General features: G+C 46.2%; 27 non-coding genes and 3 pseudogenes across 27 annotated transcripts; all 30 read left to right on the top strand.

The window, feature by feature from the left end:
- Positions 1–71: 71 nt before the first annotated feature.
- Positions 72–190, top strand: LOC148799944 (5S ribosomal RNA). The gene has a single exon (XR_016074426.1). It is a non-coding gene; the product is annotated as a 5S ribosomal RNA (ribosomal RNA).
- A 354-nt stretch (positions 191–544) lies between these two features.
- Positions 545–663, top strand: LOC148799943 (5S ribosomal RNA; annotated as a pseudogene).
- A 354-nt stretch (positions 664–1017) lies between these two features.
- Positions 1018–1136, top strand: LOC148799942 (5S ribosomal RNA). The gene has a single exon (XR_016074777.1). It is a non-coding gene; the product is annotated as a 5S ribosomal RNA (ribosomal RNA).
- Positions 1137–1490: 354 nt separating this feature from the next.
- Positions 1491–1609, top strand: LOC148799941 (5S ribosomal RNA). Its single transcript, XR_016071511.1, has one exon. It is a non-coding gene; the product is annotated as a 5S ribosomal RNA (ribosomal RNA).
- A 354-nt stretch (positions 1610–1963) lies between these two features.
- Positions 1964–2082, top strand: LOC148799940 (5S ribosomal RNA). Its single transcript, XR_016072562.1, has one exon. It is a non-coding gene; the product is annotated as a 5S ribosomal RNA (ribosomal RNA).
- Positions 2083–2437: 355 nt separating this feature from the next.
- On the top strand, positions 2438–2556 carry LOC148799939 (5S ribosomal RNA). Its single transcript, XR_016074397.1, has one exon. It is a non-coding gene; the product is annotated as a 5S ribosomal RNA (ribosomal RNA).
- Positions 2557–2910: 354 nt separating this feature from the next.
- Positions 2911–3029, top strand: LOC148799938 (5S ribosomal RNA). The gene has a single exon (XR_016070491.1). It is a non-coding gene; the product is annotated as a 5S ribosomal RNA (ribosomal RNA).
- Positions 3030–3384: 355 nt separating this feature from the next.
- Positions 3385–3503, top strand: LOC148799937 (5S ribosomal RNA). The gene has a single exon (XR_016074776.1). It is a non-coding gene; the product is annotated as a 5S ribosomal RNA (ribosomal RNA).
- A 354-nt stretch (positions 3504–3857) lies between these two features.
- Positions 3858–3976, top strand: LOC148799936 (5S ribosomal RNA). Its single transcript, XR_016070121.1, has one exon. It is a non-coding gene; the product is annotated as a 5S ribosomal RNA (ribosomal RNA).
- Positions 3977–4330: 354 nt separating this feature from the next.
- LOC148799935 (5S ribosomal RNA) lies at positions 4331–4449 on the top strand. The gene has a single exon (XR_016071647.1). It is a non-coding gene; the product is annotated as a 5S ribosomal RNA (ribosomal RNA).
- A 354-nt stretch (positions 4450–4803) lies between these two features.
- Positions 4804–4922, top strand: LOC148799934 (5S ribosomal RNA). Its single transcript, XR_016070635.1, has one exon. It is a non-coding gene; the product is annotated as a 5S ribosomal RNA (ribosomal RNA).
- Positions 4923–5277: 355 nt separating this feature from the next.
- LOC148799933 (5S ribosomal RNA) lies at positions 5278–5396 on the top strand. The gene has a single exon (XR_016070601.1). It is a non-coding gene; the product is annotated as a 5S ribosomal RNA (ribosomal RNA).
- Positions 5397–5750: 354 nt separating this feature from the next.
- Positions 5751–5869, top strand: LOC148799932 (5S ribosomal RNA). Its single transcript, XR_016069776.1, has one exon. It is a non-coding gene; the product is annotated as a 5S ribosomal RNA (ribosomal RNA).
- Positions 5870–6223: 354 nt separating this feature from the next.
- LOC148799931 (5S ribosomal RNA) lies at positions 6224–6342 on the top strand. The gene has a single exon (XR_016071509.1). It is a non-coding gene; the product is annotated as a 5S ribosomal RNA (ribosomal RNA).
- A 354-nt stretch (positions 6343–6696) lies between these two features.
- Positions 6697–6815, top strand: LOC148799930 (5S ribosomal RNA). The gene has a single exon (XR_016074983.1). It is a non-coding gene; the product is annotated as a 5S ribosomal RNA (ribosomal RNA).
- A 355-nt stretch (positions 6816–7170) lies between these two features.
- Positions 7171–7289, top strand: LOC148799929 (5S ribosomal RNA). The gene has a single exon (XR_016074396.1). It is a non-coding gene; the product is annotated as a 5S ribosomal RNA (ribosomal RNA).
- A 354-nt stretch (positions 7290–7643) lies between these two features.
- Positions 7644–7762, top strand: LOC148799928 (5S ribosomal RNA; annotated as a pseudogene).
- A 355-nt stretch (positions 7763–8117) lies between these two features.
- Positions 8118–8236, top strand: LOC148799927 (5S ribosomal RNA). The gene has a single exon (XR_016075101.1). It is a non-coding gene; the product is annotated as a 5S ribosomal RNA (ribosomal RNA).
- Positions 8237–8590: 354 nt separating this feature from the next.
- On the top strand, positions 8591–8709 carry LOC148799926 (5S ribosomal RNA; annotated as a pseudogene).
- Positions 8710–9063: 354 nt separating this feature from the next.
- LOC148799925 (5S ribosomal RNA) lies at positions 9064–9182 on the top strand. Its single transcript, XR_016073209.1, has one exon. It is a non-coding gene; the product is annotated as a 5S ribosomal RNA (ribosomal RNA).
- A 354-nt stretch (positions 9183–9536) lies between these two features.
- LOC148799924 (5S ribosomal RNA) lies at positions 9537–9655 on the top strand. The gene has a single exon (XR_016069059.1). It is a non-coding gene; the product is annotated as a 5S ribosomal RNA (ribosomal RNA).
- A 355-nt stretch (positions 9656–10010) lies between these two features.
- On the top strand, positions 10011–10129 carry LOC148799923 (5S ribosomal RNA). Its single transcript, XR_016070600.1, has one exon. It is a non-coding gene; the product is annotated as a 5S ribosomal RNA (ribosomal RNA).
- A 354-nt stretch (positions 10130–10483) lies between these two features.
- Positions 10484–10602, top strand: LOC148799922 (5S ribosomal RNA). Its single transcript, XR_016069330.1, has one exon. It is a non-coding gene; the product is annotated as a 5S ribosomal RNA (ribosomal RNA).
- A 354-nt stretch (positions 10603–10956) lies between these two features.
- On the top strand, positions 10957–11075 carry LOC148799921 (5S ribosomal RNA). Its single transcript, XR_016075258.1, has one exon. It is a non-coding gene; the product is annotated as a 5S ribosomal RNA (ribosomal RNA).
- Positions 11076–11429: 354 nt separating this feature from the next.
- LOC148799920 (5S ribosomal RNA) lies at positions 11430–11548 on the top strand. Its single transcript, XR_016070490.1, has one exon. It is a non-coding gene; the product is annotated as a 5S ribosomal RNA (ribosomal RNA).
- A 355-nt stretch (positions 11549–11903) lies between these two features.
- On the top strand, positions 11904–12022 carry LOC148799919 (5S ribosomal RNA). The gene has a single exon (XR_016075100.1). It is a non-coding gene; the product is annotated as a 5S ribosomal RNA (ribosomal RNA).
- Positions 12023–12376: 354 nt separating this feature from the next.
- LOC148799918 (5S ribosomal RNA) lies at positions 12377–12495 on the top strand. Its single transcript, XR_016070362.1, has one exon. It is a non-coding gene; the product is annotated as a 5S ribosomal RNA (ribosomal RNA).
- Positions 12496–12849: 354 nt separating this feature from the next.
- Positions 12850–12968, top strand: LOC148799917 (5S ribosomal RNA). Its single transcript, XR_016071646.1, has one exon. It is a non-coding gene; the product is annotated as a 5S ribosomal RNA (ribosomal RNA).
- A 354-nt stretch (positions 12969–13322) lies between these two features.
- Positions 13323–13441, top strand: LOC148799916 (5S ribosomal RNA). The gene has a single exon (XR_016069022.1). It is a non-coding gene; the product is annotated as a 5S ribosomal RNA (ribosomal RNA).
- Positions 13442–13796: 355 nt separating this feature from the next.
- On the top strand, positions 13797–13915 carry LOC148799915 (5S ribosomal RNA). Its single transcript, XR_016070599.1, has one exon. It is a non-coding gene; the product is annotated as a 5S ribosomal RNA (ribosomal RNA).
- The last annotated feature ends 217 nt before the right edge of the window (positions 13916–14132 follow it).

Genomic DNA, 14132 nt, shown 5'->3' with positions numbered 1-14132 from the left:
TTTCAAATCTAAAACAATTAATGGAGGGGAGCAAGATAGTGCATAAAGATCTAAGCGAGCATGAATTAAACGGGTGCGATCATACCAGCACTAATGCACCGGATCCCATCAGAACTTCGAAGTTAAGCGTGCTTGGGCGAGAGTAGTACTAGAATGGGTGACCTCCTGGGAAGTCTTCGTGTTGCACCCCAATTTTATTAATATTTTATTTTGATTTGTATTTGCAAATTCCATTTGTTGTTTCGGCGATACAACTGGAAACAACGCGTCGGATATTCGGAGCATTTGCGGCACGATCGTCATTACTGAATGGCAACGATGCAATCACCGGGCTTTTGGCATTCGTCATGCATTGTGGGCCCTGCGATAGTATTGCATCTATCCGGGGGTGCGGCAGATCTGAAAAGCAAACACTCTATTCACGTAGGAGCTTGTGCACGGTTACCAAGGGAGGAAGGCAGCATACACAGTTTTTTCAAGTCTAAAACAATTAATGGAGGGGAGCAAGATAGTGCATAAAGATCTAAGCGAGTAAAAATTAAACGGGTGCGATCATACCAGCACTACTGCACCGGATACCATCAGAACTTCGAAGTTAAGCGTGCTTGGGCGAAAGAAGTACTAGCATGGGTGGCCTCCTGGGAAGTCCTCGTGTTGCACCCCAATTTTATTAATATTTTATTTTGATTTGTATTTGCAAATTCCATTTGTGGTTTCTGGGAGACAACTGGAAACAATGCGTCGGATACTCGGACCATTTGCGGCACGATCGTCATTACTGAATGGCAACGATGCAGGAACCGGGCTTTCGGCATTCGTCGTGCATTGTGGGCCCCGCGATAGTATTGCATTTATCCGGTGGAGCGGCAGATCTGAAAAGAAAACAATCCGCTCACGTAGGAGCTTGTGCACGGTTACCAAGGGAGGAAGGCTGCATACACTGTTTTTTCAAATCTAAAACAATTAATGGAGGGGAGCAAGATAGTGCATAAAGATCGAAGCGAGCATGAATTAAACGGGTGCGATCATACCTGCACTAATGCACCGGATCCCATCAGAACTCCGAAGTTAAGTGTGCTTGGGCGAGAGTAGTACTAGAATGGGTGACCTCCTTGGAAGTCCTCGTGTTGCACCCCAATTTTATTAATATTTTATTTTGATTTGTATTTGCAAATTCCATTTGTTGTTTCGGCGATACAACTGGAAACAACGCGTCGGATACTCGGACCATTTGCGGCACGATCGTCATTACTGAATGGCAACGATGCAAGAACCGGGCTTTTGGCATTCGTCGTGCATTGTGGGCCCCGCGATAGTATTGCATCTATCCGGGGGTGCGGCAGATATGAAAAGCAAACACTCTGCTCACGTAGGAGCTTGTGCACGGTTTCCAAGGGAGGAAGGCTGCATACACAGTTTTTTCAAGTCTAAAACAATTAATGGAGGGGAGCAAGATAGTGCATAACGATCTAAGCGAGCATGAATTAAACGGGTGCGATCATACCAGCACTAATGCACCGGATCCCATCAGAACTCCGAAGTTAAGTGTGCTTGGGCGAGAGTAGTACTAGGATGGGTGACCTCCTGGGAAGTGCTCGTGTTGCACCCCAATTTTATTAATATTTTATTTTGATTTGTATTTGCAAATTCCATTTGTTGTTTCTGGGAGACAACTGGAAACAATGCGTCGGATACTCAGACCATATGCGGCACGATCGTCATTACTGAATGGCAACGATGTAGGAACCGGGCTTTCGGCATTTGTCGTGCATTGTGGGCCCCGCGATAGTATTGCATTTATCCGGTGGTGCGGCAGATCTGAAAAGCAAGCAATCCGCTCACGTAGGAGCTTGTGCACGGTTACCAAGGGAGGAAGGCTGCATACACAGTTTTCTCAAATCTAAAACAATTAATGGAGGGGAGCAAAATAGTGCATAAAGATCTAAGCGAGCATGAATTAAACGGGTGCGATCATACCCGCACTAATGCACCGGATCCCATCAGAACTCCGAAGTTAAGTGTGCTTGGGCGAGAGTAGTACTAGAATGGGTGACCTCCTGGGAAGTCCTCGTGTTGCACCCCAATTTTATTAATATTTTATTTCGATATCGTATTTGCAAATTCCATTTGTCGTTTCGGCGAGACAAACGCAAACAACGCGCCGGATACTCGGACCATTTGCGGCACGATCGTCATTACAGAATGGGAACCGTGCAAAAACCGGGCTTTTGGCATTCGTCGTGCATTGTGGGCCCCGCGATAGTATTGCATCTATCCGGGGGTGCGGCAGATCTGAAAAGCAAACACTCTGCTCACGTAGGAGCTTGTGCACGGTTACCAAGGGAGGAAGGCTGCATACACAGTTTTTTCAAGTCTAAAACAATTAATGGAGGGGAGCAAGATAGTGCATAAAGATTTAAGCGAGCATGAATTAAACGGGTGCGGTCATACTAGCACTAATGCACCGGATCCCATTAGAACTCCGAAGTTAAGCGTGCTTGGGCGAGAGTAGTACTAGGATGGGTCACCTCCTGGGAAGTCCTCGTGTTGCACCCCAATTTTATTAATATTTTATTTTGATTTGTATTTGCAAATTCCATTTGTTGTTTCTGGGAGACAATTGGAAACAATGCGTCGAATACTCGGACCATTTGCGGCACCATCGTCATTACTGAATGGCAACTATGCAGGAACCGGGCTTTCGGCATTCGTCGTGCATTGTGGGCCCCGCGATAGTATTGCATTTATCCGGTGGTGCGGCAGATCTGAAAAGCAAGCAATCCGCTCACGTAGGAGCTTGTGCACGGTTACCAAGGGAGGAAGGCTGCATACACAGTTTTTTCAAATCTAAAACAATTAATGGAGGGGAGCAAAATAGTGCATAAAGATCTAAGCGAGCATGAATGAAATGGGTGCGATCATACCCGCACTAATGCACCGGATCTCATCAGAACTCCGAAGTTAAGTGTGCTTGGGCGAGAGTAGTTCTAGAATGGGTGACCTCCTGGGAAGTCCTCGTGTTGCACACCAATTTTATTAATATTTTATTTCGATATCATATTTGCAAATTCCATTTGTCGTTTCGGCGAGACAAACGCAAACAACGCGCCGGATACTCGGACCATTTGCGGCACGATCGTCATTACTGAATGGGAACCCTGCAAAAACCGGGCTTTTGGCATTCGTCGCGCATTGTGGGCCCCGCGATAGTATTGCATCTATCCGGGGGTGCGGCAGATCTGAAAAGCAAACACTCTGCTCACGTAGGAGCTTGTGCACGGTTACCAAGGGAGGAAGGCTGCATACACTGTTTTTTCAAATCTAAAACAATTAATGGAGGGGAGCAAGATAGTTCATAAAGATCGAAGCGAGCATGAATTAAACGGGTGCGATCATACCTGCACTAATGCACCGGATCCCATCAGAACTCCGAAGTTAAGTGTGCTTGGGCGAGAGTAGTACTAGAATGGGTGACCTCCTTGGAAGTCCTCGTGTTGCACCCCAATTTTATTAATATTTTATTTTGATTTGTATTTGCAAATTCCATTTGTTGTTTCGGCGATACAACTGGAAACAACGCGTCGGATACTCGGACCATTTGCGGCACGATCGTCATTACTGAATGGCAACGATGCAAGAACCGGGCTTTTGGCATTCGTCGTGCATTGTGGGCCCCGCGATAGTATTGCATCTATCCGGGGGTGCGGCAGTTCTGAAAAGCAAACACTCTGCTCACGTAGGAGCTTATGCACGGTTACCAAGGGAAGAAGGCTGCATACACAGTTTTTTCAAGTCTAAAACAATTAATGGAGGGTAGGAAGATAGTGCATAAAGATCTATGCGAGCAAAAATTAAACGGGTGCGATCATACCAGCCCTACTGCACCGGATCCCATCAAAACTCCGAAGTTAAGCGTGCTTGGGCGAGAGTAGTACTAGGATGGGTGACCTCCTGGGAGGTCCTCGTGTTGCACCCCAATTTTATTAATATTTTATTTTGATTTGTATTTGCAAATTCCATTTGTTGTTTCTGGGAGACAACTGGAAACAATGCGTCGGATACTCGGACCATTTGCGGCACGATCGTCATTACTGAATGGCAACGATGCAAAAACCGGAGTTTCGGCATTTTTCGTGCATTGTGGGCCCCGCGATAGTATTGCATCTATCCGGAGGTGCGGCAGATCTGAAAAGCAAACAATCCGCTCACGTAGGAGCTTGTGCACGGTTTCCAAGGGAGGAAGGCTGCATAAACAGTTTTTTCAAATCTAAAACAATTAATGGAGGGGAGCAAGATAGTGCATAAAGATCTAAGCGAGCATGAATTAAACGGGTGCGATCATACCAGCACTAATGCACCGGATCCCATCAGAACTCCGAAGTTAAGTGTGCTTGGGCGAGAGTAGTACTAGAATGGGTGACCTCCTGGGAAGTCCTCGTGTTGCACCCCAATTTTATTAATATTTTATTTTGATTTGTATTTGCAAATTCCATTTGTTGTTTCGGCGATACAAATGGAAACAACGCGTCGGATACTCGGACCATTTGCGGCACGATCGTCATTACTGAATGGCAACGATGCAAAAACCGGAGTTTCGGCATTTTTCGTGCAATGTGGGCCCCGCGATAGTATTGCATCTATCCGGAGGTGCGGCAGATCTGAAAAGCAAATACTCCGCTCACGTAGGACCTTGTGCACGGTTACCAAGGGAGGAAGGCTGCATACACATTTTTTTCAAATCTAAAACAATTAATGGAGGGGAGCAAGATAGTGCATAAAGATCTAAGCGAGCATGAATTAAACGGGTGCTATCATACCAGCACTAATGCACCAGATCCCATCAGAAATCCGAAGTTAAGTGTGCTTGGGCGAGAGTAGTACTAGGATGGGTGACCTCCTGGGAAGTCCTCGTGTTGCACCCCAATTTTATTAATATTTTATTTCGATATCGTATTTCCAAATTCCATTTGTCGTTTCGGCGAGACAAACGCAAACAACGCGCCGGATACTCGGACCATTTGCGGCACGATCGTCATTACTGAATGGGAACCGTGCAAAAACCGGGCTTTTGGCATTCGTCGTGCATTGTGGGCCCCGCGATAGTATTGCATCTATCCGGGGGTGCGGTAGATCTGAAAAGCAAACACACTGCTCACGTAGGATCTTGTGCACGGTTACCAAGGGAGGAAGGCTGCATACACAGTTTTTTCAAGTCTAAAACAATTAATGGAGGGGAGCAAGATAGTGCATAAAAATCTAAGCGAGCATGAATTAAACGGGTGCGATCATACAAGCACTAGTGCACCGGATCCCATCAGAACTTCGAAGTTAAGCGTGCTTGGGCGAGAGTAGTACTAGCATGGGTGACCTCCTGGGAAGTCCTCGTGTTGCACCCCAATTTTATTAATATTTTATTTTGATTTGTATTTGCAAATTCCATTTGTTGTTTCTGGGAGACAACTGGAAACAATGCGTCGGATACTCGGACCATTTGCGGCACGATCGTCATTACTGAATGGCAACGATGCAGGAACCGTGATTTCGGCATTCGTCGTGCATTGTGGGCCCCGCGATAGTATTGCATTTATCCGGTGGTGCGGCAGATCTGAAAAACAAACAATCCGCTCACGTAGGAGCTTGTGCACGGTTACCAAGGGAGGAAGGCTGCATACACTGTTTTTTCAAATCTAAAACAATTTATGGAGGGGAGCAAGATAGTGCATAAAGATCTAAGCGAGCATGAATTAAACGGGTGCGATCATACCTGCACTAATTCACCGGATCCCATCAGAACTCCGAAGTTAAGTGTGCTTGGGCGAGAGTAGTAGTAGAATGGGTGACCTCCTTGGAAGTCCTCGTGTTGCACCCCAATTTTATTAATATTTTATTTTGATTTGTATTTGCAAATTCCATTTGTTGTTTCGGCGATACAACTGGAAACAACGCGTCGGATACTCGGACCATTTGCGGCACGATCGTCATTACTGAATGGCAACGATGCAAGAACCGGGCTTTTGGCATTCGTCGTGCATTGTGGGCCCCGCGATAGTATTGCATCTATCCGGGGGTGCGGCAGATCTGAAAAGCAAACACTCTGCTCACGTAGGAGCTTGTGCACGGTTTCCAAGGGAGGAAGGCTGCATACACAGTTTTTTCAAGTCTAAAACAATTAATGGAGGGGAGCAAGATAGTGCATAACAATCTAAGCGAGCATGAATTAAACGGGTGCGATCATACCAGCACTAATGCACCGGATCCCATCAGAACTCCGAAGTTAAGTGTGCTTGGGCGAGAGTAGTACTAGGATGGGTGACCTCCTGGGAAGTGCTCGTGTTGCACCCCAATTTTATTAATATTTTATTTTGATTTGTATTTGCAAATTCCATTTGTTGTTTCTGGGAGACAACTGGAAACAATGCGTCGGATACTCAGACCATATGCGGCACGATCGTCATTACTGAATGGCAACGATGCAGGAACCGGGCTTTCGGCATTTGTCGTGCATTGTGGGCCCCGCGATAGTATTGCATTTATCCGGTGGTGCGGCAGATCTGAAAAGCAAGCAATCCGCTCAAGTAGGAGCTTGTGCACGGTTACCAAGGGAGGAAGGCTGCATACACAGTTTTCTCAAATCTAAAACAATTAATGGAGGGGAGCAAAATAGTGCATAAAGATCTAAGCGAGCATGAATTAAACGGGTGCGATCATACCCGCACTAATGCACCGGATCCCGTCAGAACTCCGAAGTTAAGTGTGCTTGGGCGAGCGTAGTACTAGAATGGGTGACCTCCTGGGAAGTCCTCGTGTTGCACCCCAATTTTATTAATATTTTATTTCGATATCGTATTTGCAAATTCCATTTGTCGTTTCGGCGAGACAAACGCAAACAACGCGCCGGATACTCGGACCATTTGCGGCACGATCGTCATTACAGAATGGGAACCGTGCAAAAACCGGGCTTTTGGCATTCGTCGTGCATTGTGGGCCCCGCGATAGTATTGCATCTATCCGGGGGTGCGGCAGATCTGAAAAGCAAACACTCTGCTCACGTAGGAGCTTGTGCACGGTTACCAAGGGAGGAAGGCTGCATACACAGTTTTTTCAAGTCTAAAACAATTAATGGAGGGGAGCAAGATAGTGCATAAAGATTTAAGCGAGCATGAATTAAACGGGTGCGGTCATACTAGCACTAATGCACCGGATCCCATTAGAACTCCGAAGTTAAGCGTGCTTGGGCGAGAGTAGTACTAGGATGGGTCACCTCCTGGGAAGTCCTCGTGTTGCACCCCAATTTTATTAATATTTTATTTTGATTTGTATTTGCAAATTCCATTTGTTGTTTCTGGGAGACAATTGGAAACAATGCGTCGAATACTCGGACCATTTGCGGCACGATCGTCATTACTGAATGGCAACTATGCCGGAACCGGGCTTTCGGCATTCGTCGTGCATTGTGGGCCCCGCGATAGTATTGCATTTATCCGGTGGTGCGGCAGATCTGAAAAGCAAGCAATCCGCTCACGTAGGAGCTTGTGCACGGTTACCAAGGGAGGAAGGCTGCATACACAGTTTTTTCAAATCTAAAACAATTAATGGAGGGGAGCAAAATAGTGCATAAAGATCTAAGCGAGCATGAATTAAACGGGTGCGATCATACCCGCACTAATGCACCGGATCTCATCAGAACTCCGAAGTTAAGTGTGCTTGGGCGAGAGTAGTTCTAGAATGGGTGACCTCCTGGGAAGTCCTCGTCTTGCACACCAATTTTATCAATATTTTATTTCGATATCATATTTGCAAATTCCATTTGTCGTTTCGGCGAGAGAAACGCAAACAACGCGCCGGATACTCGGACCATTTGCGGCACGATCGTCATTACTGAATGGGAACCCTGCAAAAACCGGGCTTTTGGCATTCGTCGCGCATTGTGGGCCCCGCGATAGTATTGCATCTATCCGGGGGTGCGGCAGATCTGAAAAGCAAACACTCTGCTCACGTAGGAGCTTGTGCACGGTTACCAAGGGAGGAAGGCTGCATACACAGTTTTTTCAAGTCTAAAACAATTAATGGAGGGGAGCAAAATAGTGCATAAAGATTTAAGCGAGCATGAATTAAATGGGTGCGATCATACCAGCACTAATGCACCGGATCCCATTAGAACTCCGAATTTAAGCGTGCTTGGGCGAGAGTAGTACTAGTATGGGTGACCTCCTGGGAAGTCCTCGTGTTGCACCCCAATTTTATTAATATTTTATTTTGATTTGTATTTGCAAATTCCATTTGTTGTTTCGGCGATAGAACTGGAAACAACGCGTCGGATACTCGGACCATTTGCGGCACGATCGTCATTACGGAATGGCAACGATGCAAGAACCGGGCTTTTGGCATTCGTCGTGCATTGTGGGCCCCGCGATAGTATTGCATCTATCCGGGGGTGCGGCAGATCTGAAAAGCAAACACTCTGCTCACGTAGGATCTTGTGCACGGTTACCAAGGGAGGAAGGCTGCATACACAGTTTTTTCAAGTCTAAAACAATTAATGGAGGGGAGCAAGATAGTGCATAAAGATCTAAACGAGCATGAATTAAACGGGTGCGATCATACCAGCACTAATGCACCGGATCCCATCAAAACTCCTAAGTTAAGCGTGCTTGGGTGAGAGTAGTAGTAGGATGGGTGACCTCCTGGGAAGTCCTCGTGTTGCACCCCAATTTTATTAATATTTTATTTTGATTTGTATTTGCAAATTCCATTTGTTGTTTCTGGGAGACAACTGGAAACAATGTCTCGGATACTCGGACCATTTGCGGCACGATCGTCATTACTGAATGGCAACGATGCAGGAACCGGGCTTTCGGCATTCGTCGTGCATTGTGGGCCCCACGATAGTATTGCATTTATCCGGTGGTGCGGCAGATCTGAAAAGCAAACAATCCGGTCACGTAGGAGCTTGTGCACGGTTTCCAAGGGAGGAAGGCTGCATACACAGTTTTTTCAAATCTAAAACAATTAATGGAGGGGAGCAAGATAGTGCATAAAGATCTAAGCGAGCATGAATTAAACTGGTGCGATCATACCAGCACTAATGCACCGGATCCCATCAGAACTCCGAAGTTAAGTGTGCTTGGGCGAGAGTAGTACTAGAATGGGTGACCTCCTGGGAAGTCCTCGTGTTGCACCCCAATTTTATTAATATTTTATTTTGATTTGTATTTGCAAATTCCATTTGTTGTTTAGGCGATACAAATGGAAACAACGCGTCGGATACTCGGACCATTTGCGGCACGATCGTCATTACTGAATGGCAACGATGCCAAAACCGGAGTTTCGGCATTTTTCGTGCATTGTGGGCCCCGCGATAGTATTGCATCTATCCGGAGGGGCGGCAGATCTGAAAAGCAAATACTCCGCTCACGTAGGAGCTTGTGCACGGTTACCAAGGGAGGAAGGCTGCATACACATTTTTTTCAAATCTAAAACAATTAATGGAGGGGAGCAAGATAGTGCATAAAGATCTAAGCGAGCATGAATTAAACGGGTGCTATCATACCAGCACTAATGCACCGGATCCCATCAGAAATCCGAAGTTAAGTGTGCTTGGGCGTGAGTAGTACTAGGATGGGTGACCTCCTGGGAAGTCCTCGTGTTGCACCCCAATTTTATTAATATTTTATTTCGATATCGTATTTCCAAATTCCATTTGTCGTTTCGGCGAGACAAACGCAAACAACGCGCCGGATACTCGGACCATTTGCGGCACGATCGTCATTACTGAATGGGAACCGTGCAAAAACCGGGCTTTTGGCATTCGTCGTGCATTGTGGGCCCCGCGATAGTATTGCATCTATCCGGGGGTGCGGCAGATCTGAAAAGCAAACACACTGCTCACGTAGGATCTTGTGCACGGTTACCAAGGGAGGAAGGCTGCATACACAGTTTTTTCAAGTCTAAAACAATTAATGGAGGGGAGCAAGATAGTGCATAAAAATCTAAGCGAGCATGAATTAAACGGGTGCGATCATACAAGCACTAGTGCACCGGATCCCATCAGAACTTCGAAGTTAAGCGTGCTTGGGCGAGAGTAGTACTAGCATGGGTGACCTCCTGGGAAGTCCTCGTGTTGCACCCCAATTTTATTAATATTTTATTTTGATTTGTATTTGCAAATTCCATTTGTTGTTTCTGGGAGACAACTGGAAACAATGCGTCGGATACTCGGACCATTTGCGGCACGGTCGTCATTACTGAATGGCAACGATGCAGGAACCGGGATTTCGGCATTCGTCGTGCATTGTGGGCCCCGCGATAGTATTGCATTTATCCGGTGGTGCGGCAGATCTGAAAAACAAACAATCCGCTCAAGTAGGAGCTTGTGCACGGTTACCAAGGGAGGAAGGCTGCATACACAGTTTTTTCAAATCTAAAACAATTAATGGAGGGGAGCAAGATAGTGCATAAAGATCTAAGCGAGCATGAATTAAACGGGTGCGATCATACCAGCACTGATGCACCGGATCCCATCAGAACTCCGAAATTAAGTGTGCTTGGGCGAGAGTAGTACTAGAATGGGTGACCTCCTTGGAAGTCCTCGTGTTGCACCCCAATTTTATTAATATTTTATTTTGATTTGTTTTTGCAAATTCCATTTGTTGTTTCGGCGATACAACTGGAAACAACGCGTCGGATACTCGGACCATTTGCGGCACGATCGTCATTACGGAATGGCAACGATGCAAGAACCGGGCTTTTGGCATTCGTCGTGCATTGTGGGCCCCGCGATAGTATTGCATCTATCCGGGGGTGCGGCAGTTCTGAAAAGCAAACACTCTGCTCACGTAGGAGCTTATGCACGGTTACCAAGGGAAAAAGGCTGCATACACAGTTTTTTCAAGTCTAAAACAATTAATGGAGGGTAGGAAGATAGTGCATAAAGATCTAAGCGAGCAAAAATCAAACGGGTGCGATCATACCAGCACTACTGCACCGGATCCCATCAAAACTCCGAAGTTAAGCGTGCTTGGGCGAGAGTAGTACTAGGATGGGTGACCTCCTGGGAGGTCCTCGTGTTGCACCCCAATTTTATTAATATTTTATTTTGATTTGTATTTGCAAATTCCATTTGTTGTTTCTGGGAGACAACTGGAAACAATGCGTCGGATACTCGGACCATTTGCGGCACGATCGTCATTACTGAATGGCAACGATGCAGGAACCGGGCTTTCGGCATTCGTCGTGCATTGTGGGCCCCGCGATAGTATTGCATTTATCCGGTGGTGCGGCAGATCTGAAAAGCAAACAATCCGTTCACGTAGGAGCTTGTGCACGGTTACCAAGGGAGGAAGGCTGCATACACAGTTTTTTCAAATCTAAAACAATTAATGGAGGGGAGCAAAATAGTGCATAAAGATCTAAGCGAGCATGAATTAAACGGGTGCGATCATACCCGCACTAATGCACCGGATCTCATCAGAACTCCGAAGTTAAGTGTGCTTGGGCGAGAGTAGTTCTAGAATGGGTGACCTCCTGGGAAGTCCTCGTGTTGCACACCAATTTTATTAATATTTTATTTCGATATCATATTTGCAAATTCCATTTGTCGTTTCGGCGAGAGAAACGCAAACAACGCGCCGGATACTCGGACCATTTGCGGCACGATCGTCATTACTGAATGGGAACCCTGCAAAAACCGGGCTTTTGGCATTCGTCGCGCATTGTGGGCCCCGCGATAGTATTGCATGTATCCGAGGGTGCGGCAGATCTGAAAAGCAAACACTCTGTTCACGTAGGAGCTTGTGCACGGTTACCAAGGGAGGAAGGCTGCATTCACAGTTTTTTCAAGTCTAAAACAATTAATGGAGGGGAGCAAAATAGTGCATAAAGATTTAAGCGAGCATGAATTAAATGGGTGCGATCATACCAGCACTAATGCACCGGATCCCATTAGAACTCCGAATTTAAGCGTGCTTGGGCGAGAGTAGTACTAGTATGGGTGACCTCCTGGGAAGTCCTCGTGTTGCACCCCAATTTTATTAATATTTTATTTTGATTTGTATTTGAAAATTCCATTTGTTGTTTCGGCGATACAACTGGAAACAACGCGTCGGATACTCGGACCATTTGCGGCACGATCGTCATTACGGAATGGCAACGATGCAAGAACCGGGCTTTTGGCATTCGTCGTGCATTGTGGGCCCCGCGATAGTATTGCATCTATCCGGGGGTGCAGCAGATCTGAAAAGCAAACACTCTGCTCACGTAGGATCTTGTGCACGGTTACCAAGGGAGGAAGGCTGCATACACAGTTTTTTCAAGTCCAAAACAATTAATGGAGGGGAGCAAGATAGTGCATAAAGATCTAAACGAGCATGAATTAAACGGGTGCGATCATACCAGCACTAATGCACCGGATCCCATCAAAACTCCTAAGTTAAGCGTGCTTGGGCGAGAGTAGTAGTAGGATGGGTGACCTCCTGGGAAGTCCTCGTGTTGCACCCCAATTTTATTAATATTTTATTTTGATTTGTATTTGCAAATTCCATTTGTTGTTTCTGGGAGACAACTGGAAACAATGTCTCGGATACTCGGACCATTTGCGGCACGATCGTCATTACTGAATGGCAACGATGCAGGAACCGGGCTTTCGGCATTCGTCGTGCATTGTGGGCCCCACGATAGTATTGCATTTATCCGGTGGTGCGGCAGATCTGAAAAGCAAATAATCCGCTCACGTAGGAGCTTGTGCACGGTTTCCAAGGGAGGAAGGCTGCATACACAGTTTTTTCAAATCTAAAACAATTAATGGAGGGGAGCAAGATAGTGCATAAAGATCTAAGCGAGCATGAATTAAACGGGTGCGATCATACCAGCACTAATGCACCGGATCCCATCAGAACTCCGAAGTTAAGTGTGCTTGGGCGAGAGTAGTACTAGAATGGGTGACCTCCTGGGAAGTCCTCGTGTTGCACCCCAATTTTATTAATATTTTATTTTGATTTGTATTTGCAAATTCCATTTGTTGTTTCGGCGATACAAATGGAAACAACGCGTCGGATACTCGGACCATTTGCGGCACGATCGTCATTACTGAATGGCAACGATGCAAAAACCGGAGTTTCGGCATTTTTCGTGCATTGTGGGCCCCGCGATAGTATTGCATCTATACGGAGGTGCGGCAGATCTGAAAAGCAAATACTCCGCTCACGTAGGAGCTTGTGCACGGTTACCAAGGGAGGAAGGCTGCATACACATTTTTTTCAAATCTAAAACAATTATTGGAGGGGAGCAAGATAGTGCATAAAGATCTAAGCGATCATGAATTAAACGGGTGCTATCATACCAGCACTAATGCACCGGATCCCATCAGAAATCCGAAGTTAAGTGTGCTTGGGCGAGAGTAGTACTAGGATGGGTGACCTCCTGGGAAGTCCTCGTGTTGCACCCCAATTTTATTAATATTTTATTTCGATATCGTATTTCCAAATTCCATTTGTCGTTTCGGCGAGACAAACGCAAACAACGCGCCGGATACTCGGACCATTTGCGGCACGATCGTCATTACTGAATGGGAACCGTGCAAAAACCGGGCTTTTGGCATTCGTCGTGCATTGTGGGCCCCGCGATAGTATTGCATCTATCCGGGGGTGCGGCAGATCTGAAAAGCAAACACACTGCTCACGTAGGATCTTGTGCACGGTTACCAAGGGAGGAAGGCTGCATACACAGTTTTTTCAAGTCTAAAACAATCAATGGAGGGGAGCAAAATAGTGCATAAAAATCTAAGCGAGCATGAATTAAACGGGTGCGATCATACAAGCACTAGTGCACCGGATCCCATCAGAACTTCGAAGTTAAGCGTGCTTGGGCGAGAGTAGTACTAGCATGGGTGACCTCCTGGGAAGTCCTCGTGTTGCACCCCAATTTTATTAATATTTTATTTTGATTTGTATTTGCAAATTCCATTTGTTGTTTCTGGGAGACAACTGGAAACAATGCGTCGGATACTCGGACCATTTGCGGCACGATCGTCATTACTGAATGGCAACGATGCAGGAAACGGGCTTTCGGCATTCGTCCTGCATTGTGGGCCCCGCGATAGTATTGCATTTATCCGGTGGTGCGGCAGATCTGAAAAG

Source organism: Nelumbo nucifera, chromosome 4 (assembly GCF_055504915.1).
Source record: "Nelumbo nucifera cultivar China Antique chromosome 4, China Antique-T2T, whole genome shotgun sequence".
Taxonomy (NCBI): Eukaryota; Viridiplantae; Streptophyta; class Magnoliopsida; order Proteales; family Nelumbonaceae; genus Nelumbo; species Nelumbo nucifera.
Note: the sequence above shows the minus strand (reverse complement) of the source record. Positions and strands in the feature narration are given on the sequence as shown.